The sequence below is a fragment of the Temnothorax longispinosus genome, chromosome 6 (assembly GCF_030848805.1).
Source record: "Temnothorax longispinosus isolate EJ_2023e chromosome 6, Tlon_JGU_v1, whole genome shotgun sequence".
Classification (NCBI taxonomy): Eukaryota; Metazoa; Arthropoda; class Insecta; order Hymenoptera; family Formicidae; genus Temnothorax; species Temnothorax longispinosus.
In genome coordinates, this window is record NC_092363.1 from 19,608,162 (window position 1) to 19,632,970 (window position 24,809).

At 40.6% G+C, this 24,809-nt stretch overlaps 1 long non-coding RNA gene across 2 annotated transcripts in view; it reads left to right on the forward strand.

The window, feature by feature from the left end:
* Positions 1-24,809, forward strand: part of LOC139815033 (uncharacterized) — a 253,660-nt gene that overhangs the window by 220,179 nt on the left and 8,672 nt on the right. For both annotated transcript variants that reach the window (XR_011732649.1, XR_011732650.1), the window contains 2 exons: positions 2,953-3,237; positions 4,863-5,046. This is a non-coding gene — a long non-coding RNA (uncharacterized lncRNA). The remainder of the gene's footprint in view (positions 1-2,952; positions 3,238-4,862; positions 5,047-24,809) is intronic.

The window sequence follows — 24,809 nt, forward strand, 5'->3', positions numbered from 1 at the left end:
ATTAATCTATAAAACCTGCATGAATTTGATAGTATATCCCTCTCTATTTCTGACTGGCACCAAGAGCCTAAAGATATTTATAGTCGATAATTTTACGCCTTGTTACTGCAACAAATTTCGCACGACACGCAATCGCAAATCGATCGGGGATCGTTCGCTATCGGTTTACGAGCGCCGGAAGAGAAAAACGTTAATGCGAAAGCGCTGTCTAATCGCGGGATAAATTATCTTAAGGAGATATAATAGAAAACGTGCGAGAAATCATTACACTGTCGCGCGCGAGCCGCAACGTTATCGCCGGTATACCGGAAGACGTTAAGTGGCTCGGCACACGGTTTCCATCATCTTTGCGATTGATCCAATCGTATGTGCGCTTTTTCTAAAGATATGCTTATAAGACGCGAGTCGAGACCGCGGATGCGAATTTTTTCGTCCGCCGAGTAACGAGCTGGTTCTTCGGAAAGCTGTATATGGAACTTCGACTGCACAGAAAGAGAAAGAGAAAAAAAGAAGAAAAAAAAGAGAGGGAAAAAACGAACAAGAATAAGAGAAAGAAAGAGAGAGAGAGAGAGGGGGGCGCGATTTATTCGAACTATGGAGAACATAGCCCCTTTAGGAATGGCAATTAGAAAATATAGTAAAAGTAAAGTAGTAAAAGAGGATTATCAGTTATTAAGGATAAAGATAGCCTATTTATTATTCCGGGGAGCGAGTCACGTTGGAATAAGCGCGCAGCTGCGCACGGGATCCACATAAAATATAATAAGGACAATAAACGCACAAGATAGGTATTCTCTAAAACTTTCCTTCGGTTGTGGACTCGAAGGAAGTCCTTCGATGAAATCAACTTTTTCTTTTAATAAAATAAATTTTGGAGTAATATACAAAAACGTAACACAAGGCGATGTAATAAAATGCAAAATTAATATCGCGTAGGTACGAGGAGAGGGATGTCACAGTTGCAGAAAGAGGCGAAGAAAAGAAAAGGCGAGGGAACGGCAGGAGAGAGAGACAACGAAGCCGAAAGCGGAGAGCGCGGCCGAGCCCGTAACGTAACTCAGTGCCGGAACATTTCTTCCAGGACGTTGTAGCCACGTATCAAATATGCAAATGCGAGTACATAATTTGTCGTTTGCGCGCGCCGCGGCCCGAGACCGCGCGTGGAAAAACGAGTACAATGCCGAGCGTGTCCGAGCGGCGACGAGTCCGGTCGGCTCGGCTCGCTAAAGTATTTATAGCAAAGAGCCATTAGGCAAGAGGACGCAAATTCTCCTATCAGATAATGTCCCCGCCGAGTACACGGCTCTATTATACGCCGGGACTATCCGCGGCGTGTACTGTACTGACGCTTCTTTGCGCGCCGCCTGATGAAGTTTTCAGACCCTTTCTTGACCCCCGGCTTCTTTCTCGTTCCGTATCAGCTCGCCTCGCTCACGTCGTCTCTCGTTCCACGCCGTACCGTGCGCGATAACGTAATTGGCCCGCGAAATTATCTGATTTGCGGCTCACGACGCCCGGAAGACGGCCCGGGGCCCGTTCCTCGCAGACCCGGCCGCGAGATTCTTCGGGGCCGCTTCGCGGCCGGTGCACGAATAATTTGTATCGCGTGGCATACGAAGAAACGGCGATACCGATACGAGAATAACTGCACGCTCAATTTGGAGTAAAGTGTACGCGCGATAAAGATATTATATAAAAGTATATATCATGACGAGATAAGAAAGTAATTGGAAACTATCGTTTCTGCTGTTAAGTATGTACCAATCATCCAAGATCAGATCGAAGACGTTACTGGAGTAATAATCCTAAAATGCAGAGCCTGATTATCGTGCCCTTATTATCCAATCTTCTCTCTCTCTCTCTCTCTCTCTCTCTCTCTCTCTCTTGAGAGAGAGAGAGAGAGAGATATTAATCCATTACAACTTTTATCTCTCCAACTTCTTTCTGTTCATTTTTCTGCACGACGATGTAAGAAATTTTGATAGAAATTTTGTTACTTCTGCGAATCTATTTTGTTAGGCGGCGTCACACTAAACGGTAATTATTGTGAAGCGAGTAAACATTAAACATCTGACCGAATCTTATGTTTCTTCTTTTAATTCACGGTCCACCCTAAAACTTTCCGAGCACAACAAATTTACGCGATGCACGTATGCAAATGCCTCCCCGTCTTGATACAAGTGTCCATGCCTTCATAAATACAAGGTGTGGGAGAGTGGTATTGTGAAGAGCGCCGCGATGCCATTGTACGAGAGAATTTAAATCAAGACTCGCGCTCGAAACGAACGCTTCCTACCCGTTCGGAACCAGTATCGAAGCAATATTCGACAACCACCTACGCGTACCCCCGTGGAGAAAGTCGCCCTTCTGCATCGGAATTTATTGCAATCCTTGCGGCGCGCAGAAAGCGTCCAGGAGGTATCCCGGAGCCCTTAATTCCTCTCGCGGTACGAGAGCATAAAATTAAACGCTCGAAAAGGTAAACAGCTTCTCGCAACCTGGAGAGCTTATTCCCACGCTCAAATATGAAGCGACGCTGTTCTTATAAAGAATAAGTACATATTTTATGTACTTGCTTTTAAAGCGACGGAACGATCATATTATTTAAAATCGTGTCTAACTTGACAATAATACTTAAAATCAGACAAATAAAAAAAATTTGTAATACTTTGCAAATTAAACTCTTTTTAACTATCACTAGAATTTTTATTATCAAGAGAATAATTTTAAAAAATAAAAGTTTTAACCAGATATTCAGATTGACGTTCCTTGTTTAAAATTCACAATAATCTTATTAATATCGCGTAGCTATCAAAATATTGAACTTTGCTGTAATTGTTAATTGAACATTTAATTGCCTTCAAAAGATTGAAGAACGATCTCTAATTACTTTCAACTTATACGTTCGAAATGAATCTCAAGCTATTTGATTGACTATGTTTTACGTTTCAGGTAAATACGAGAGTAAACACGTGTCAAGGATGAAGGCATCATTGCGTTACGAGGATCAAGCACGGTACTGTGGACCAGCGAGTCAGCTTCCTGTGCGATGAAGACATTCAAGCTCGAGCGCGCTCGTGATCGCCCCGTAAATTTCCCGGGAGCGGCAGATACGATCGCAACCGCGAATAATTTCTGGATAGGTCATGAATCCCCGGGATTCGGTCCGCACCGACGAAACTTACGGAGATGAATCGTGCCAAAGGCGTGCAGGCGAATAAGAGATAGTGCACGAAGGTAAAGAGGAATTACATTTATGACTTATTAATTAATCGATTCTTCCTCCTCTGTCCGTTCTTTCTCGATAAAAAGAAACAGAGATTTATGAAAATAGGATCCAGTGTAAGGAAATAAAATTAATAAAACGCTATAAAATAAACAATATTTTTGTAGTTAAAGTTTTAATGGTTTGCCATCCATTAAAAGTGTGAACTATTAAATTTACTGATACTTCATACAGCAACAGGTTGCTTATATATTCGATCCATGTGTATCCCCGTAAATTCATAAATCTATGGATCCATAGACTGCCAGATTCTACGGATACATAAATCTGTAGATTGCTAGTTTTATAGATGATTTATCGGTTAATAGATTGCTAGATGTGCCTCGGTTGTTGGATCTATAAATCCGTAAATCCATAAATTCACGTCCTTTCAGGTCACATTTAAGCACAAAGTCCTGACATTTGAAGAACGACGCACAGTTTATTACTTTTCTTCTACCCGTCTCTCTATATTATGCTTTCCGTCGCTAGAATTAAATGGAATAACTTGATGAATAATTTCGCTAAATTAAGCTTCGTTGGGTACGTAAAACAGAAAATAAATCCTCTCATTCTTTAACGAGTGCTAAGTAATTTTAGTTTAACAAAATCCTATAGTTTATGTCTTGCTTCGAGATGTAATCCACAATATGAATATTAGACAGTCCTAGAAACAACTCGTCTCGTAAATGAAAAATATATTTCGAAAATAATACGTTGATAAAGGCAAATCTGGGACGCCTTGTACATAAAGGAATATCGACGCATACATCAGCTTTAATATTTGAGCTTATCATCGCACATGTGCGCTATTTCGCGCTAGATTAGCCAATTTTCCCTCCCAAATGTTTTTTCCGGTAGTATCGAAGTATCATAAGTATCCCTAATCCTCGGCGGATCAGAATCGAGGCGCAGCGATCGAGAAATTCCGTATGTAAAGCGGAGTGTCGTGCCCACTCGACCGGTCGCGGTATAAAACGGGCGGGCGCGTGTCTTTCACCCGGCTCGTAAATCGCTCGTGGGTGGAGAGGCTTGAGAGAAAAGGGAGAATAAAAGGACATAAAAGACCGGCCGCGGTGGGCGCATGGCGGGACCAGGGAACGTGGGGGAAAGCCAGGAGAGAAAATTTTCCGATGGGAACCCCGGTGCTGAACGTGAGCATACAAAACTGAACGCCGTAACTCCCGCTGTCTTCTACGGTCAGAACTCAGATAACGGAGCGTGTAAGCCGCTTCTCGCTTTCTTTCTCGTGTTCGCCGTCCTCTTGTGCCATCCTTCGCGGTGCCTTCGCGTTGCCATCTAGGTCCTTCGCTTCCGGAAATTATAATCTGAACGCACGTGCTCGACAAAAGCGTGTTTCACCTTCCTGGTTGTCGTAAAATCGACACTCGCGTGCTCCGAGCGTCGCATCAGTTTTAACTTAACGCCGAGGCAATTTTCATAAAATATTAATACAAGGAATTCAACGATTACCTAACAATTTTCGTATGTGAATCACAGATAGCATTTATCTACCGCGTGATTTTGAATAAAGTGGCGAACGAAAGAGAATGTTTCAAGTTTTGTAATTACTTTATTTCCGTGGTTTATTTTCTAGGAGGTGATAATGTCTTTAAAGATGTCCTAAAGAGGATTAGCAAATGCTCGGCCTCGCACCGTGACCTCATCGACCACACGGGACCTAAGGGTTGAGGATGGACTATCTCCCGATTCGGTACGGACTTGACTGTGGGAAAATCAGCGTCAGTCCTTAAGTGACACGTTCGAGAGACTGTGTTCCGGTAGGTAAGCTTTGAAGGCGTCATTACGTGCGAACGACATCTCGGTTAAGTGCCCCATTTATATCCCGGGGAGCACAGTGACGGGACATGCAGGAATTTATAAGCTATAATATCGCTACCATGGTAGTAAAGCGTACCGGTATATATCAGCACCGCGAAAATGATCGTCCCGGTGAACCGTACGACGCGCATATCGCCCGATTTTATTGCCGTCGCGGTAATCGTCGTCTGTTGCTTTTCTTCTATATGGAGCACGAAGACCTAGAAGTTTAATGCGTAGAATTATCGCATAATAGACCTACTGTTGCCAATTTGTAACCCCCTGACCAAAATATTTGACAAACCTGTATGTGTATGCGCAAGATTTGGAGAGATAATATTTTATAATTCTATAATAATTCAATATAAATGAATTAAAAAATGTATTTGTATGTGTTAAAAGCTTATCTTATTGATTTTATTAAATTGGAAAGGATTTTATACGCTATATATGTTTGATTATTTTTTTATGTAATGAGAGAATAATATTCTAAAGTGAAATTTATTTATAAAAATAATATCAAGAAATGTAAAATATTCTATAAATCTCAATTAATTTCTAAATATACTACAATATTTTTCAGTAAAAGTGTGTAGCTTGTATTTTTTTATATAACTTTTATAATTTCTATTGCGGGTCTTAAAAAAACAGGATGATTGAATATTCGCCCCGTGTCAGTGGGGCTCGTAAGGCGATCTCGTTTGATTCCGTATCGGGAAACGATGAATTCCAGCGGTAAATGTCACGCGGAGAGAGAATAGTGCTACGTTGTCTGCAAGTGTCGAACGCGACGGAAATAATTGCATGTTGCTATCGTCGTATATTGCAGCAACGGTGCAGCGAGCTGCCAATAAAATTGCTATACCCTCCCAATTATAATGCAACTAGTTGCGTACTTCTATACTTTTTATAGAAATCTAAATATATATATAAGTAAATATTTTTTACTAATTTGTTTTTTTTTATTAAATATTATGTCCGATTGTCAGATAATTAATTATCACTTATGCAGACATGATATTAATACGTATCTAGTATATGCAGATATTGCAAAAGTATTTCTAATATTTCGTGATATTTAGTTTGCATTTTTGCGTTGTCACATATTTGTAGCTCTTGCGTCTGATCAAACCGCATTGAAGAGTAAAATGAAGATGTCCACGCAGTGCACATAGCATTACGACAGATATCGCCCACTATATTGTCACGCCTCAGCGAACGAACGTCCACGAAATGCAAGCGTCCATCTGTCAATATGTTAGTCGAGCCGAAGAGAATAATAAGACCCATCATCGAGGCGAAATAAAACGACATGACATCGCGAAGTAGACGAAGAACAAATGATCGATACATCGCCGCCGCTTCTTATTGTTAATCAATTATCACTTTTAACACTAAAAGCTTATTATTTATTAAAGTTTTGTAAAATATTTTATTTAGTTATTTTTAAAATATTTAGATATTTTTTGTTTAGATAAATTAATTTAAACTTTTTTAGAAGAAAATGCTTAAGATATAAAGAGATTCTTAAGATTTAAACAGATTTTTCTTTTCAATGTACGTTTCGAATATTTTCGAGGAATGAAATAGATCCGTTAGAGTAAGAAGAACTTGAGATCTTTTGAGGAGATTGCGAGGAGTATTCAGGAGAGAGAGGCGGCATAAGGCGGCGTACACACGCGCAACGCGTGGGCGTGCGCCACGCGACCGAACGGGTTTCTTCGTCTACTCCTCTCGGGACCCCTCGCCTCTTTGGGGCTTCCACGCACAGCGATGCCTCCGTGATGGCACCGACGAGCGTTGTATTCACCTACAGGGTGTCTTAAAGAGAATCTCCTTGCCTTTTCGACGCGTGAATTTAATTCTCTAATATACAGAACAATTTCCCTAAAAGCAGGTAAATTAAATACATTTTAAATTTCAGAGACCCCTGAACTACACACTGCGACCAAATAGTGATTGGAAATAAAAGAATTCTATATAGAACGAGATCCAAACACTTATAAAGTTGGAGTAATTAGAGATCATTAAATATTTTATAAAACTGTATTTTACATTACATACCTATGTATGTAATAAGAATGAATGATTTACTGAACCAGTAATGATTTTATATGATAACAATTGCTAAAATAATTTATGCAACTAATAACTGATCGCGCAAGTTAAACTCAATTAAGAGACACCGTTGCAGTGTTACATTTTTTTTATCTACGTTCTTCATAATGTTCAAGCATTACTTTCGTGATTGCCATATCATCAAGGTTTCATCATAGATACAACCGTATAGATAACGATCTCGATCACAGTTGTCACAACAGATTCGTGGATGCTGAAGTCTGGAAACGATTAGCGTTCTGACATGAGTACTGTGTGAAAAAAAAAGAGAGACACGATTACAACCGCCCGGTTAAAGCTTTATGGTTACGCGTATTTGTGGCGTACGCCGGATCGGAGAGATATGGCCGCATAAACCGCGCGTTTGTGATGACCGTAAATGAGTCATCTAGCGACCCACGGTCGCCCATACTCAAAAATTTACGACTATGTACGAGCCGAACGCAAGTCAGAATAGTCCACGATGCGATGGAGGGAGCAATGGACCTACCGCGGATAGAGCAGTATTAAAAACACAGCGGTTATTCCGATGACTTTACAAAAAGAACCGAGGCTCTTGTCAAATACAAAAGAATCGAAGCTCTCGTCAAATAAAACATGGGCTTCCAAAACCGTGGTGTTGTTGATCGAAGTTGAGCTATATTTAGATCAAGTTGATCCAAACGTAATCGACGATTACCTTCAGATTAAATTTTTACCGGAGTTTACTTGAAATTATGTGAAAAAATGGTAACATATTTTGTTTCACCTGCTGGCACTTTTAAAATTTATTCGCTTTAGTTTTCAATCGGTATAAACACATTAAAAGCACACGAGATCTCAACTTTGAAACAACCGTTATATTTTTAGTATAAAATTCGCTACATAAGTTTATATATACTGTACAAAGTATCTTTTCTCATTTTTTCACTCAAGAGAAGACCTTGTTCGAATAAGAGGATCGTTCGATCGAACGTTTTGTCATCGCTAACGGAATACAACTGCATTGCATCGACTTGATTATCAATACTACCGGATTGCGACACCTACGGGCGAGTGAGTCTATTCGAGATTGAATATCGAGTGACACCGCGATTCTGCACGGTCTACACGGTCGGTCTTCGATCGCGAACGTTTGTTACAGTCGACAGGATAATCGTTCTTCCCCTAGGATAGCTCCCGGGAACGTAGGAAAGTGGCGGAACGGCAGTAAATATTCTCGTCTTTCGAAAAAGGAAGACAAGGATACAACACTCGGGGACTATCCGGGACTCTACGATCGTGTTTTTCCTCGGGGTGACACGACTTTATAGAGATCTCGCCGCAGGTGTTCCCGATTGCGAAGCGAGCGCTCGCGGGATCCGGCGCGCGGAATTTATCCGGCGACGCGCAATTAAGTACAATTACCCGCGGCCGGCCGTGATTTTAACGCCACCGTAAAGCCGAACATGATATTTCAATCGTCCCGAATCGCTTCCGCGTGCAACAAGTGCGAGCGCGGGGCGTTGGGGTACGGGCACGAAACACGATAACGTGATAATAAATAAAGAGCTGACGTGGAGAAGCACCTCTGCACAAGTGCCATATATTTCTAGAAAATAATTTTTTGTCAAAAAAGAGAGATTCGTCTATGCAGCGGGATACCACGATATTTATGAAGTATATAACGAATGTAAAAGACATCTTTTTTTTACAATTTTCTAGGATATTATTTTTCAGGTAATTATTATATTTAGCATGACTTCAGCATTGGAGCAACGGTTTGTAGAAATTCCTATTGGAATATGATAGATTTACACTGAAAGTTTTGCCGAGTATAGGGAGTTCGCAAATGAGAAGTACAAGCAGAGCGAAGAGATTTGCATACGATCGTTGAAAGTTAACGAGCACGCTATTTCAACTCCTTCACTTCACCAAAAGAAATGTGAATTTTTTTCCACGGGTCGTTTCTGCTTGAGGACACTTGAGGGATATTTTTGGAACTTTTGCGTGGGCCAGTTCTGCATCCTGAACTATCTTGAGCATAAATAAGTGAGTTGAAAAAAGTAATTTTCATATTTAAACTGCTTTTAAATTATGCGCTGTTTTCTGTTCCTAATATTTATTTAAGCACCTTCTGATACTGACATTGAGAAGCATAAATTATTTAAAACACTCGAGAACGTATCTATAAATTGAAAAAACGATATTGGATAATTCTGATTGGATAAAAAAATTATTACTAATGCAAGTATTAAATGACGCGCTAGACGTTTGACTTTAAATTGCATAAATCTGCTTATTAAAATTGTGTCTATCTCGAATGAAAAAAACATGCATCTGACATCTTTAAATGAGGAGAAAAAATATTGAATATATTGTCGATATGATTCGTAGACTATCCGTTTCGTGATGCAGATTTTTATATTTCGGTCTAACGGATTTATTGTCAACAATAGTTAAGTTATGTGCACAAGCAATGCGACCGTTCATGTTCCTTTCTTTTCCTTGCCTTTCTCTTCTTTCTTTCCTGCCTATCGATTCCGCGATACCTCGTTCAGTTTACTTGGAGTACCTTGCCGCTTTCGCGCGCAAATATTTGTCGATACACCCTTAAACGTTCAGAAACGAAACGGAGGCGGGACACCCTCGCGAAATTTGGAATCTCCACAAATTTGTCCTCGACAAATATTCGGTTATTGGCATGCCAGGAGCACCTTTGCTCCCCACGTTTTTCTCCCTCCCCTTCGTGTTTTATCGGCGACTTTTACGACTTCTTCGCGTCGGATTTTTGCAAGTTTGATATCGGCGTTTCCCTGTCGCTATCGTCTACCTTGTCAAACGACTTCTCACGAAAGGGGACCCGAGTGAAGTCGATCCTTTCTATAGGAGCTGAACATATAAAATATGAATAAAAAGAGAAATGGTTATGTAACACAGCGGGTGTCTCGTAAATCCCATACTTCTTCCCTTCTCTCATGTCTCTCTCTTTAGACTATCCAAGTAGAAGATTACCAAAGAAATCATCGCAAACGCAACATTAGTACTCAATCGTGCGGGTCGATAAGTCGATATTCGAAACGACTCATGCGATACGCAACCGCGACAGATAATGCTCGCAGATTAATTAATAGTCACGAGGAGACTACCTATTCCTGGCTTTGACGGCCTCGTCGCTCGGCTCGCGTTTTGCTGTGGAAAAAAAAGGAAGAGATTTTCCTATTTTTCGCGTCGGTCGAAACCCGTTTCGCGCGAACGGACGCATGTTTTACAGGGCGACAAGGGAAGGACGAGACGACGCGCGCAGCCCCGTTATCAGCCTGCGCCCGATGCTGATTTATTATGCGGACCCGTCAAACATCTCTATCAGTTCACTCGCGGCGAATTAACCGCCTGTCCGGTCGCGATCGGAATCGCGAAACGAAAACTCGCGGGTCCGGGAACTCGCGCAGCGCGATCGGAACGTTAATGCGGAGTGACAGGTACGCTGAGTGCAGCGTTCCGCGTGAATCCGTCCCCCGTCGATCTCACCCGCGTGCTAAAGTGCCGCATTTGAATAAGCCTTTCGACATTTTATCCCGGTCGATAAACAAGACAACACGCTGATTGATAATAACGCGACACTCTGACACGCTACGCCGGAGCCGGGACTCGCGTGAAATGCGAAATTCACCATGCCTGTCGTTTCGCATTACGTTTAATTACCGCGTCCTCGAGTGAACGGATCGCGATTACGATCGCGAATTTTCGTCGTGTAATTAAATCGTGGAAAATTATTCAGCGTTATGTAACGGCGTTTCGGCGAGTTGTTAAAGATACAATGTAACGCCGATCAATCGACGTCGAGATCGACGTTGATGTTAAAATACAGATAAACTGACGTAGAAATCACCGCGTATCTCTGGCGTGTAAAAAAAATTGATTGATAAAAATCTTCATTTGCTGTTCCCTGAAGAATATCACTTCTGATTACCGGAATACGTTATCAAGCACAGCATTACATAATGACTGAACTTTCACTCCAATTACCTATATTCTCTGATCCTCGTACGATCAAAGCTTGCACAATCAAAACCGCGAGTGCTTACTCGAGCATACTTAAGCGAAATTGACTATATAAATCAGCCGTTTAAAGCAACAGCCCCATGATTTCCATACTAATTTCCCGCGTATATATAATTGCAGATAAATTGAGCAAAATAAAGATACGTTTCTTAAGGCTTCTTGTATTTTTGATAATCAAGTTAAATTAATGAATAAAAATCTCTTTTCTATTCGTCTATAATTACCATCGTAAAATAAAATTTGATTTTTAATTGTTCTTTCTATTAACTTACAATAAATAAATAGCAAATATTTAGCAACATGCCATTTTTGCTTATTGTTAGAATAGTCTAATAGAATGATTCTCATACTTTATTTAAGCACTTAAGGTAATAAAATAACAATAAGGTATACTCTAACAAGGTATACTTTTTTAAAACAATTTTAAATTGATATGCGGGTATTATATCGGCGACACGGGGGTCAGATTAATTCACAAATCGTCAACGAATTCGCACGAGACGAGAATGGAATGGCATACGTGCTCTTCGAGCGTTGATAAGAAAAAGCCTCGTGCGCGTTCCTCCTTTTTTCGCTGGTCGACCGCGTTCCGGAGGTGCGAATTCTTGTATCTGGGCGTGGCAAATTGCCGCACGCGAGCCTCTAATGACGCGAACAAACGATCGGGGCATCCAGAACGACCAGGATCAGGAGAAGAGAATGGGAGATGGAAAGATGGTGTGAAGAAATAAAGGCCGGCCCCGGTAGAGCGAACGCGTCGAACGGTGAGATATGGAAGCCCCGAAGAAGTTGACTCTTCGACGAAACCGATACGAAAAAGAAACCGGTTCACAGCAGGCTGCTAGTCGGGGTGAAGATGGGACAAAATTAAAGAGAGCCGTTTAATAGACAAAAAGATAAATTAAAGCCGTTCATGGGAATGTGTATTTTGATACTTTTATCAAGTTCCGAAGCATATGTACAAAACGGTCCCTACGATGTGATACTAATCAAATTGACTGTCGGGAAACGATGATTGCACCTTACACCTACTTTTTGTACAAAGATTATTATATTATTAATGATTATCGTAAGGACAGTAGTCTCGGATATGTAGAATTAATATCAAATATTTTAACTCTATCTGATTAATTGATTGACACTCGATATTTATTACACAATTATTTTAACGAAGATCTCGCCTTTTTCTTCGATCAAAGCAGCATCTTATTCCAGAATAAAGGTTCAATTTATCTGACTTCTATCCCGCATGACGGACGCATCTTCATTGAAATAGCTTATTAGTGCCGCGAGATGTGTATCATGATACGCGCAGGATACGCTTCTCTCAAGCAGAATCGAGAAGCTGACTGGATGGCGCCCGATCGATGGATCCCTGCGTCTCCTCCCATGGGGAAGTGGAGCCACCGATCCTTGAAGAGTTAACCCGAAGGCGGCTTTCGTTCCGGACCGACTGGTTCTGTTCCTCTCTCGATCGGCCACATTAATCATATTGCGAACGACGTTGTGCTCCTCTTTATTTATTCACCTTCTCTTTCTCTCTCTCTCTCTCTCTCTCTCTCTCTCTCTCTCTCTCTCTCTGTTTCTCTCTGTTTCTCTCTCTTTCTTTTTCTCCCTCTTTCTCTTACAATCTCACCTTCTCGATCCAGCGGCCTCTTCGCAGCGGCGTCACGCTGTTTCGAGTTGTTCGATATTCGTCGCACGAGCACCATTTACCCGCTCCGACGCGCTAACAAAATCACGCTTATCTTTCCCCAGCACGGCGTAAAGCGATAAACAACGTATGTAAAACGGGGCTTCGACATCGATAATTGCGCTAATTGCAAATAAATGGATGCGTGGACCTTGAGAACAAGTAATTCAAAATGCAAAGGTATATAAAGCAGCCTGGACATCATTAATTCGAGGAACTGGAAAATATGAAAAATTGTACCGCTAATGTTTTGAAAAAGAATAAAACAGCGTCTTCAAGATTGGAGTAATTGAAAATACAGAATTATATAGGACGAAAGTCGAATATAGAGTACGTCTTTATATTAAAGGAGAAAATATTATTCCTCCACGAAATTAAAGCTTATTTATTGATTAAACAATATTCCACTAAATACGATCGACGTAAAGTGAAACACGTAAAATATCCTCAATATTAAATATCCTCTCAGTTAAGAAGAAATTTAAACGTATGCAGTGTTATAATTACACGCACCCATATATATATGTATACTAAAGTATTTGTACGATAACTGACTGAAAAATAATTTCGCTGTAATAACCACAACTTACATCCTGTTTGCTTTCGAGGAGCAACGTGTTGCAGGATTCCAGTACTTTTCGATACCACTCCATAGCTTTCGCGGTTCGTGGCGTTAAGACGGCAACGTGGTAATCTCGCTTCGAGACGCGAAGAACCCGGGGAATGGTGGATCGCGCTAATAAGAGGAGTGGGCGCAATATTTATTGGCCATCGTGCGAGAAACCTACCCGTCTTTGAGCGCGCAGATTACAGGCTGTACGTTCCAACAGGACGAAAGTCGAAGCCGAAAAACGAGCGACTCGCTCCGTTCTACCGTCGCAAAGAAGAGGAAGAAGAAATCAGATGCATAAACGATCGCATTGCCCGGAAGCGACTGCGAAATTGATTTTTAGAAATACGTTATGCCTTAGGATATTTCGGGAACGTAGATAAGTAACGTTTAAGTATCGAACGAGATCCTTCAAAGTTTGCCAATAAATTGAGAAGATAGGGGAAAAGAGAAGAACGAGGAAGGCGGTAGCCTAAAGCAACTAGAACTGGAAGCGTCAAAGAAGAAGCCACCACGAGAAAGTAACGAGAAATAATCGAGATGGACGATTGAACTCAAATTGTTAAGCAGAAAAGAAAGGAAAGAAGTGCAGTGCCCGAAGTATCATCGGATAATCGATCGGTTTTTGGCGACTGTCCTTTTCACCGCGGTGACTACACGACTGCGCATTCCGCCGAAAGTTTATTCTCTCTCGCGATAAAAATCGCATCCACTGAAACTCCGTATCGTTGTTGCCGCGCGCGAAAGAAAAAGAAAAATTCCACTCTGTCTTCTCTAAGCCACAGTGCTTCCCAAACTTGCAAACTTAGATTTTTGGTACATTTAATCTATTCAAAAATTAAATCGTGATTCTATATTCTCTACATTGAAGCAGGATAATTGCACGAACTTTGTTTCAAACGAAAAATGAATATATCGGGAGCGTTATTATTCCCTTCAAGTCAACAATGAAAGCGCACGTATTGTAGAATAACATGCTCTATTGATTGTGATTCTCTTTCGTATAGAAAGCTTACTTTTCCTTGACTTCGTAAAATCTCATATGGGAAAGTAACTTTCGACCTATCGAACAAATCTCACATACAAAGGAAGTATGTCTGATAGAAAATGAGATTATTATGTGAGTTCCAAAGAAACGCGCAGAAAGAAGACTTATATTCTATCAAAAGTCATGAAAAATGAAATACTCCATTGAAATAAAAATCGCAAAGATGAAATATGTATGCATAAAATGTGACTCATAATGTCATCTCTTCAGAAACTTATATCGATTCAATGTGAATTAAATGTTTAAATTTCCATTTTAAAAAATTGGAAATCTGATTGGAAAATAAATTCCACCTGTCTATTCATATCTGTCTGTTCATGTGATGTCACCGTCTCTGAAACTTGATCAGCGCCGTTTTTTCGGGATAGAGGAATAGCATAATCAAGAGACGACCTCAAAAGGACACCAGCCGGGGGCTTTACACTTTGGGAAACACTGTCCTAGGATAAAAGCAAACGAAACACGGCGGCGGCGGCACTCCCACGCTTGGAAGAACAACTTGATACAAGAGAACCGTCTCGCTTACAATCTAGCCTTTATAGAATCCTTCGAAAGCGAGAGAAGGCGGGAGGGAGTGGAGGAGGGACAGGACAAAGACAAAGGCAAGAGCGAGATGGGCGCGCAAGAGTGTGCACAATGGAGAACCAGAAATTCGAGCCGCTGCACCGCTGAGGCGCATCTTCGGCAACGAGACGCAGCAAGATCTTGTCCAGCTGACAGCTTTACGACGCCAGAAAAGGAAATGATAAAGAAAGGGGAATGAGAGAGAGAGAGAGAGAGAGAGAGAGAGAGAGAGAGAGAGAAGGGATAATCAATGATGTAGAAGATTTCGCGGTATTTCCACGGCAGCGAATCGGATAAAGCTCGTTAATTGGTCGTAATTTATTCCAGAATCGAGCAATTAATAGCGCCCGGTAGTGCAATATAATTTCGTGAGAGGAGCTTCAGAACTTCTATTCTATTGGGATAAATCAGCTGACTCGTGAAGAAATAGTAGCCTATATTCGAGACCTCCGAGACACTCTGCTTATATATGAGCAGCTGTATAAAGTATCCAATAATTGATGGTGCAATTTAAAATTGATTGAATAGAAACTATCCTAAGCGAGCAAAATCTATATTACATAATACTGATATCAGTGACTATTCACTGATTCAGCAGTACTGATTCAGATTTAGAGAGTACAGTAAAAAGATCGTAATTTATCCATATTCTCTCGCGAATTTTTACGAGCGTCTAAAAACTTGTCGCAAATAATTCAGAGAGCATTGCATGCAAACTTGCATTTTATAGAAGTCCATATATAATAGTACGTACATATCATTAAATGATCTCATAAATCATGGATATAGATAAATGTGATTTAGGCAAGTAAGATTCGTATTTAAGTGAGACACAACCGAAAAAAAATGAATTCTCGTATAATACAGGATAAGTTGATTTGCAGGGGTGATTTTTCTCGACAATGCGGGGTGAGATTTATGCAAACCGACGCGATAGAACGCATGTTTTTCTGGCATGCAACAGTGTGACAGGAGCCTTACTTGCATTGCCGCGCCCCTTGTATTAGGCAGATTTATTAACGTGGTATCGAGATGCTTCTTCGGGTGAAGCGAGCAGCATGAATAATCTGACCGCGGGATCTACTGACGTGAATCAGGCCCCTCGGTCGACTGGGCCACACGATTGTTGGGTCCGCGACCGGCCTTGAAATACGCCGATTACACGTTTATTGCAGCAATGTATTTCTAACGGCTTGATTATTCAAGGTGAATCAGTTAAGAATCCGATTGAAATATGACAATAATTAATAGCTAGTCAAATATTATTCACATATTAGTAGTCACGAATCTACAATACTTAACTATTTATCTTCGGTTTTTTTAGTGAATATCTTTTAGTGAATATCTTATTATCATTTCTTCGGAGATCGACAGATCAATATTGCCACAACATTTTCTCGACTATCATTATGCATTCTATTCAGGTTATAAGTATGCAAGACATGCATCACGATCTGCGAAGAATAAAATCAAAATATCTAATCGCGGCACAGTCGCGAATCGAGAAGTAAGGCGTTTAAAGGCCGAGATTGTGATTTAGAGTCAGCGTTAGAATAGTAATGAAGTATAAACATGACTGCGGAGGTGTGGCGAGCGGGTCAGCTGCTTTTTGGAGTCACCCGGACGAGTTATAGGCCCTGGCCACAGGACACTTCCTTGACGTTTAATTATGATTTATGATCGGTTCGATGACAGGACTTTCTTGCTTTCTTTTGCTGTGAAATGTTGATTCGGTATGCTGCTCGGGCTTCCGACTTACACTCACATCAAGCAACTCACAAAATATTTTCGCTTTAAAGCTGGCCACATTTTTCACACTGTCGCAATAATACTAATCTTTTTATAACCACACCCATAGAGTTAAAACAAGCAGCGTCATTCCACGACTTGAATAGGTATAAAAGGAAGAAATATTATACAAAAGTGTGCTAATAATAACGCACTTTCTCTCGAACGGCTTGATCAAAATTTTTGTAGTGAGCTTTTTTCATAATTTAATTAACTAGTGTTAACTATTAAGTTAATCAAACCTACAATTAAACTTGAATCCATACCATTCTATTATGTATACTAAAAATTGGATTCTATACGTATGATTAATCAAAGATATCCCACACAATAATTAATTAAGTTAATTCTTGTTACATTATATAGATAATACTAATATTATATTAATTGTATTAATTATTATTTTAAAAGCATTCATCTTTCTCTCTCTCTCTTTTATCAGTTGTCTTTTAAAACCTTTAAATTAACAAAATAATTTTGCATGTTATAGTTCCAAACTATAAACTATTCGTATAATATATTCTGGATAATCATTTATTATTACGCCAATACGAAGGGGATAAGTCCCGGTGCGGACAGACGATAAAATTTAGCCCTACAAGGATTTAGTTGTTCAGATGATTACGAGACACTCCTCTTACCGCCTCGGAGATACTCGAGTCTCGATAAGGACCGAACGGTAGAGAATGGAATTAAGATCAATCGCTTTGACGCGTTTAGGAACAAAATCCTACAAGGAGAACTTTATGAGCGCGACTGAATACGTGGAACGAGCGATGATTAATGTTGCGTTTTTATCGACACGTTCATCGAACAGGATAATTGTGCTTTGTGATGGACTACATAATACTGTGTCCGTATCGACACGACATCATTAAAAAGACATTCTTCAGGGAATGTTATGCTGATAGAGAAGCTCCGAAACATGGTAAAACCTGCATATATCGCTCGTTTTTCGTTACGTAAAATGAAATTATGTTATTCTTGGAGTATCTGCAGCTTTTGTATAAATAATGTTCTAGATCTGTCTCATTTTCGGTAATATTCATAATAAATATGAAGCCACTTTTGAAAATGTTGCATGAGAGATAATATAACAAACCAAATAATAATTTACATACATATGTTTTGCATGTATTAGCTCTAGAATTACCACGGTTATCCAAGTAACAATCTAATGAACTACAACTGATTTAATAGCCATTCGCGGTTTCACCTTAATTCGGCATCCACTGAGACATGCATGGCTCAATCTTTGAGACAAGCATATGACTACATCTCTATCTTATAAATTACATATTTTGATTTCTCTTTTACTGAAATTTTTGATAAAGCTTCAATTATGTACATATCTGTTAAAATAAAATTCGTGTGAAATTAACTAGAAAATATAGAATGCATATTTAACTTCTCGAAATGCATAATTAAAAAAATTTCTTTAATAGCATTACCTATTAAAAGAAAAGCATAATTCTAATTTAGAATTCTAATTCTAAACTATCATATGTAAAATTGTCACGAGACGTCATAAAATAGCTATTAAAAGAAACAAGTTCCCTTAAACAAAAATAATTATCTGTACCTAAAATTATACCTAAAATGTACCTAAAATTAGGTACATCCAAGTCATTTAAATAATTGCTTAAGAAATCTGATAAATTACCAAAAACTCTTGTGTTATATTAATCTTCCAAAACGTCTTTCTAATAGGTTTACTTCCCTTAAAACCTCGTTATCGCTTTCTTCAATATTTGGTTTATTGCAAAATTATTTTTGTGATTTACGTTCGATGAAATATCGTAAAGCAACCGATGCCTTTTCGCAGCATCACGCCCACGTGGCCCGCGAGCGCATAATGAGCCATTTCCAAAATTAAACGACGCGTCTTTCAAGTGCAATTATTCACTGCACCTTTCGCGGAAGACACGTCACTTTGCGCACTTATTACGTTCCGACGAGAGAGTGCAACATCGCTTACCCTCCTACTCGCTTCCTGCGGATCCACGTTCAATTCCAGCCAGGCGATCTGTCTTCCCTATCAGAAAGCTCGCTGAGCCAACAGGCAACACGTGTAGAACGCCGGAGATCAGCTTTCGATTTGGAATAATAAATTGTCCACGAATCAAGAATAATCTCACCATGAATAGACTACTTCCCGGAGAACAATTAGTTCTTCGCTGTCTAATATATATACGTCGTGTTACCGTAACACACAATATAGTTAGGATTCATTTAACCCTTTAACAGCGCGGAATAAAATACTTCTTTGGAAAATTATTTCGCTATATATAATAAGCTTATTCATTCTATCGAAAATTTTTATATTATAGGACGGTGATTGGATAAATTCGAATTTTATTTTAAACGATTTTAGGTAATATAAAAGTATTAATTAAACGTTACATTAATTAAGCATAATAAAATAGAAATTTTCTGTGCATTTCATTAATGTCGCTTCGTTAATATCAGGTAATTCTTTTATGCAGGGATTAATCTATAAATTCATGTTCTACATAAAAAACCTCATTTTTAAACGTTTATCGTGCTTATAGAGAAATTTTTAGCATTTTACCGAGAATAAATTTATTAAAATACTGTGTCTTAATATTTGTGGATTTTTTCCCAAATTCTTCTCTCGCTGCGTCATCGCAAACTCTTATCTACCATTCGTCTTTTACAATGTCCCGTATCTAGGCACTTCTCGCAAATGTGATCGATCCCCGATTGCGGTTTCACGATCGGGCTCTAGATCGTATCGCCCATCGGCAAGATCAGAGGCGAAAGAGTAACGTCTGCGTGCGACCTCGCAGAAAGTCGGGAGAGATCGACTCTCGAACGCAAGTGGTTGGTCGGGGCACGGCGCGCGTGGCCAGGGCCCCTCTTATTACTCCGACAGGCTGTCTCCCCCGTCGTAAAAGCCGCGCTGTATGTATGTAAGTGCTGCGTGTACGCGATGAGAGTTGGTACGTTGATGCCAGGGAATCGTGGGTGTCGGTCCCACGCGTCTAGGTGGGGCCCCGGTACTCCCGGACCCCGGGATCCGTGCGCGTCCTTCTCTTTCTTCTTTCTCTCTTTCTCTCTCTCCTCGCTTCCAACATCTTCTGCTCCCACCTCCGTTTTCATATGTTCGTCTCTTATTTCCCCTCCTTTCTCGATGCCTTTCTCTCTCTTTCTCTTTTCTCTCTTTCTCTTTCTCTCTCGTCTTTCGCAGACCTCGGTCATTACATATATGGAAGGTGGAGGTATGGTCTACCCCCCCAAACACGACCCAAACGAGTCTCCATGGTGCGTCGTCATGAGATCATGAGAAAAACATTCTACATGCCTGGCTTTGTAGGAGAAATGATGTCCCCACTAGAAACCCGGTACAAAAATAGTGTCACAAATAATACACCATCTGTACAATCGATTCCAAGTGACCTATTTCTCGGCCATGTATTATTTAATAATACGACGTTTAGTCGGTGTGAAAATCAAATCATGAAGATTATAATTGGTTTTAACCCATTATCTATATATAAATTAATTTGCAAAATTTTAATTAATTTCCTACATATAAAATTAATATTGATTTCTTACTATTGAATTTTTAATTGTGTAAATTAAATTTTTATCTTTTTATGTGTAGACAATTAAAAAACTTTATAATTAAAATTTTGCATTAGTTATCTAATTTGAAAACAAAGGTACGCTTTGGCGTACAAATAATATAAAAATTATATATTTTGTGGATTGAATTTCACGTTCTACACTGTGCCTCGTTCAAAGGTCTGAATTTTCGCTTCTGAACAACGCGCCGTTTAAGGTAGCCGAATTAAAGCTCCGGACGGCCTATATTTCTTCTTTCGTCGCAGGCTGTTTTTCAACTTCATTGTGGCTTTAAAACTCGGGTGATTCACGATAGGCGCGCGGGCCTGCGAATTCTTCGTATAACATAACGTTACGAAGCGATCGGTACTTGATACTCGTGAGAGAAGCGCTCGACCCCGCGAGGAGCACTAGACACGGCACGTTACATGATCGGACGGTCATCTTCAACGATCACGAATCCGTCGGGCGAGATCGAATCGCGAGACATCAGACACAACCATTAGTTACAGGGCGATCGATACCTCGTAATCTACACCACGGAAAAAAAAGACTCTCGCGAAGGACCATATCGTGCAGGCTTGGCTTTATCGCACGTCGAGAAGACACGTCGGTGCATCTTCTGCCAGGCACCGTTTCTATTAAATCTCGTAAGATTCTGCTTGCACACTTGCGTATCGAGAGAAAATCTAGATGTACAGCAAGTGAAGGTATATTGTATCTCTTTACATCTTTATATTTGAAATTGAATTCAAGACTACGAACTTTGAGAAGTCAATCACAGATTATGCGATCGATTATATATTTTTTAACGCAATTATACTTTAGGTCCATCTACCAGTTTCGTAAGTGTGACATAAAAGTGTCACGAAATGACAATCATGAATTAAATGTTTCTACTGAAACAGTACTTAACGGTTTACGAAATATACAGGCGTTCGACGACAGCTCCGCGTAATGCGAAATCTCCCTTCCACACGAGCCGACACACATTTTTCTTCCTTCCTTTTTTTGCGAAACTCGGCTTCGTCCATCGGGGTGTAAGCGTATGCAGATTGCCGGGTGGCGTCGTGTCCCCGAACTTTGCGCGCAAGATTATACACTTCAGGACGAGATTCCAGGGCATAAAAAAGAAGGATCGAAGGGAAGACGGGGGAAAGAGAGCGAGAGAGCGAGGAGACAGGAGATCGTGGACCACGGTGCGGCTGATATTAATAATGCGACATGTGTATCAGGATCCTGGAACTTGGACGCTTCCGCGCAGCGTCCGCGCCGCCTTTCTCTTCCTACCTGACACGAATGCATTTTATTATCCGCCATAAGCGCGAAAGAGAAAGGCGGTTCCTCGTTCGTTCCCGAAGGGAGCAGGAGAAAGGCGCGACGAATCACTTAAAAATTTAATTAACGGTACCCCCGTAATTTAACACGCGAAGTCGCGGGAGTCGTGTTGATAACTAGGCTCGCGTAAGTCGTGCCGATTAATCGCGGCGCGCGTGTCAATTAACGGCGATTGCACGAGATTCGATAGTTACAATACTCGTATAAATTGCTCTTTCGAGAGCGATTCTGGATCATAAAAATTTACATTTCTGAGAGCAGCTTCGAATAGCGAAACTTAATAATGTACACCTAAGAGAGAGCAATTATCATTATATAAAATATCGTGTTGCATAATTTTCCAAGTTCTCTCGTATCAAGAATATCACAAATATAAGTGACAGCAATATCAAATGTGAAAAGATAATTCTAGCTTAGAGCTTATGACTCGATAAAAAACTTGGTAAACGTTGACAAATCGGAATTTTACATGTGTACTTTGCATATGCGTTTGATTGAACTTATCCACACACTTCTATCGAAATTTTACGACAAGTCATGAGCCGTGTTTTACCGCAATTACCTCCTGTATGTAATTACAAGCCTACAACCATTTAGGTATCCTACTCATTTCTTTCTTCTGCGAACTTAATAAATATCGAATGCGAGGTAAGATGGATAACCGCCTATTAGTCGATTAAGTGAGCGCGCGCGAATGGGAAAAAATACTACAAAGGAACGCGGATACACAATGAAGGGTGAGGGATGAAGTAACTGCGGTGAGAAGAGGGTGTGAGAGATCGGAAGGGCAGGGCCGCATAGAGACGACGAGTAAGGCCCACCTTTTATTATTGATAGTTACACGGCCACGAGACCAACGGGGCATGTACGAAATTAATTTCATACTCGGGGAGAGTCCCGATGCGTTCGACGCAGATAGTGCATAAATCAACGATCGAATGCATTAGCTTCCAAGAGGCCACGCGATTGTAGCGCTTTAAAAGCACGCGTTGCTTTTCGGCGTGCGTGTGCAACGCGTGAGAGAGAAATCGACGGGAGGAAAAGAGGAGGAGGAGGGAACGCGGAAAGGAAGACCAATGTGCGTTTAACGTGAGTTTTAACGAGACGAAGAAGGACGGAACGGTGTGTGCGCGCCCACGCGCGCGAATTAAAGAGCCTCGGATAAGGCAAGGAGCGACGACGAAGACCCGGGACAGAGAGGCAGGACGAGGGAGCTGGCGGGAAGGAAGGATCCGGATGAGAGAGGGTTCGGAGGGAAAAAAGGACGCGGTAGGGACCGCCACACACGAGCAAACTGAAAACCGTGGAAACGCGTGGGACGAGCGCCAGGCGGCCGCACGAAATTGACGACCGCGGAATGCCGTGGCGCCACTTCGACGTGTCCCTTCGACCGAGAAAGGCCCCCTCCATGCGCGAAATTAACGCGGATTTGCATATAATGTTGCGACGGCGTGAGTTACACCGTGCAGAGAAAAGATGCGGCCGCGGAATGGCGCGTAAGGAAACGCGCGGGTGAAAACGCAAGCGACATATAAAGGAATATAAACGGTGTCTTTAAGGCTATAAGTACAGCTTAATGCAGAAAATGCGATGTCTTGGACAACGGGTCTTTCGCGTGGCTATGCTATATTATTCCACTAACATAAATAAAAAATCAGTGAGTAATAAGAAGAAAGTCAATGAGAGAAAGCGCACACATAAAACTGCGTTTAAATTATTTGTTTTAACGCAAACTATTTAATATTTAGTATTATAATTATTTAGAAAATAATTACTCTCTTATCAGCGTGTGCAACGTACACGTGTTCAACCAAATCTTCAGTTAATTGCAAGTCGAGGACTGAGCGAATTGAAGGGATCAGCGCAACGTTTGAGGACGACTTTCGCCCAGCATCCTAACATCTCGCGCGATTATTTCGCGAGACAGTAACATATGCGCATTACCATATACCTACACCGCATTATCCCTGCATGCGGATCGAATAATCCGCGATAGTCATAAGGCGTGATTTACAGGACAGATTATTGCCTCCGGGAATCGTATTTCTGCCAGAATCTACGTTCGTTCATGTGGAACGCTTACACCTTCGACATTTGATAATTATATGCTAATTAAATTCGCATGCATCTCACACCAGCGTCGCGTCGCGCACGTGTAACAGTAAATTACACTTCGACTCGCGGGATAACGTCTCTCTTTCGACGTGCTCAATTTTGATGACGCATCGCTTATATGCTTGTCTACGAGATTAAAGCTAGATATTTCACATATACAGCCAACTTTACTTTATTATTTACACTGCATTTTACTATGTTATTCACACGCGTTCTGTATATCTAATATAGATTGTACAAGTTTGCAAGTTCGATATCGTTATTGCTCGAGCAAAATTTTATTCTTTCGCTCTTCTTCGAATTCGTCTGATCATTAAAAACGATGAAATTTATTGATCCGCATGCGAGATTATGACCAGGGAAGTTTATACCGTTCTGAAAACCATTCGACATTCTCTGAAACTCGCGGTACTGGATCTGAGCCGGGATCTGGATCCTTATCGGTTTTTACGAAAAACGCACCAGGAGTCGGGCAACGGTAAGGCTTGTTGACGTTCTCTGCCGCGGTTAGTTTCACGTTGCAAATCATCCCGCGTAAGGACCTTCCTTTTGCGATCTTCAAAGAGCGTTGCCGAAATTATCGTTATCTCGCGAGCTCGTGCAGATTAAATTTATGAATTGTTCTCTCGACACTACGTGTCGTAAAATCTTCTAACATTGTATCAGATGTGCGTTTAAAAATAAATTTATGTGTTAATTTAACAAAAAGTAGCAAGATTTTATTAAATCTTTTGGAAAAAAAATTTTCGATCTCTTTTAATATACTTTATAGATACACATAAAGTTCTTGACGCAAATTCATTTATAAACTAAATCTTTATGAATATTTTATAATAAA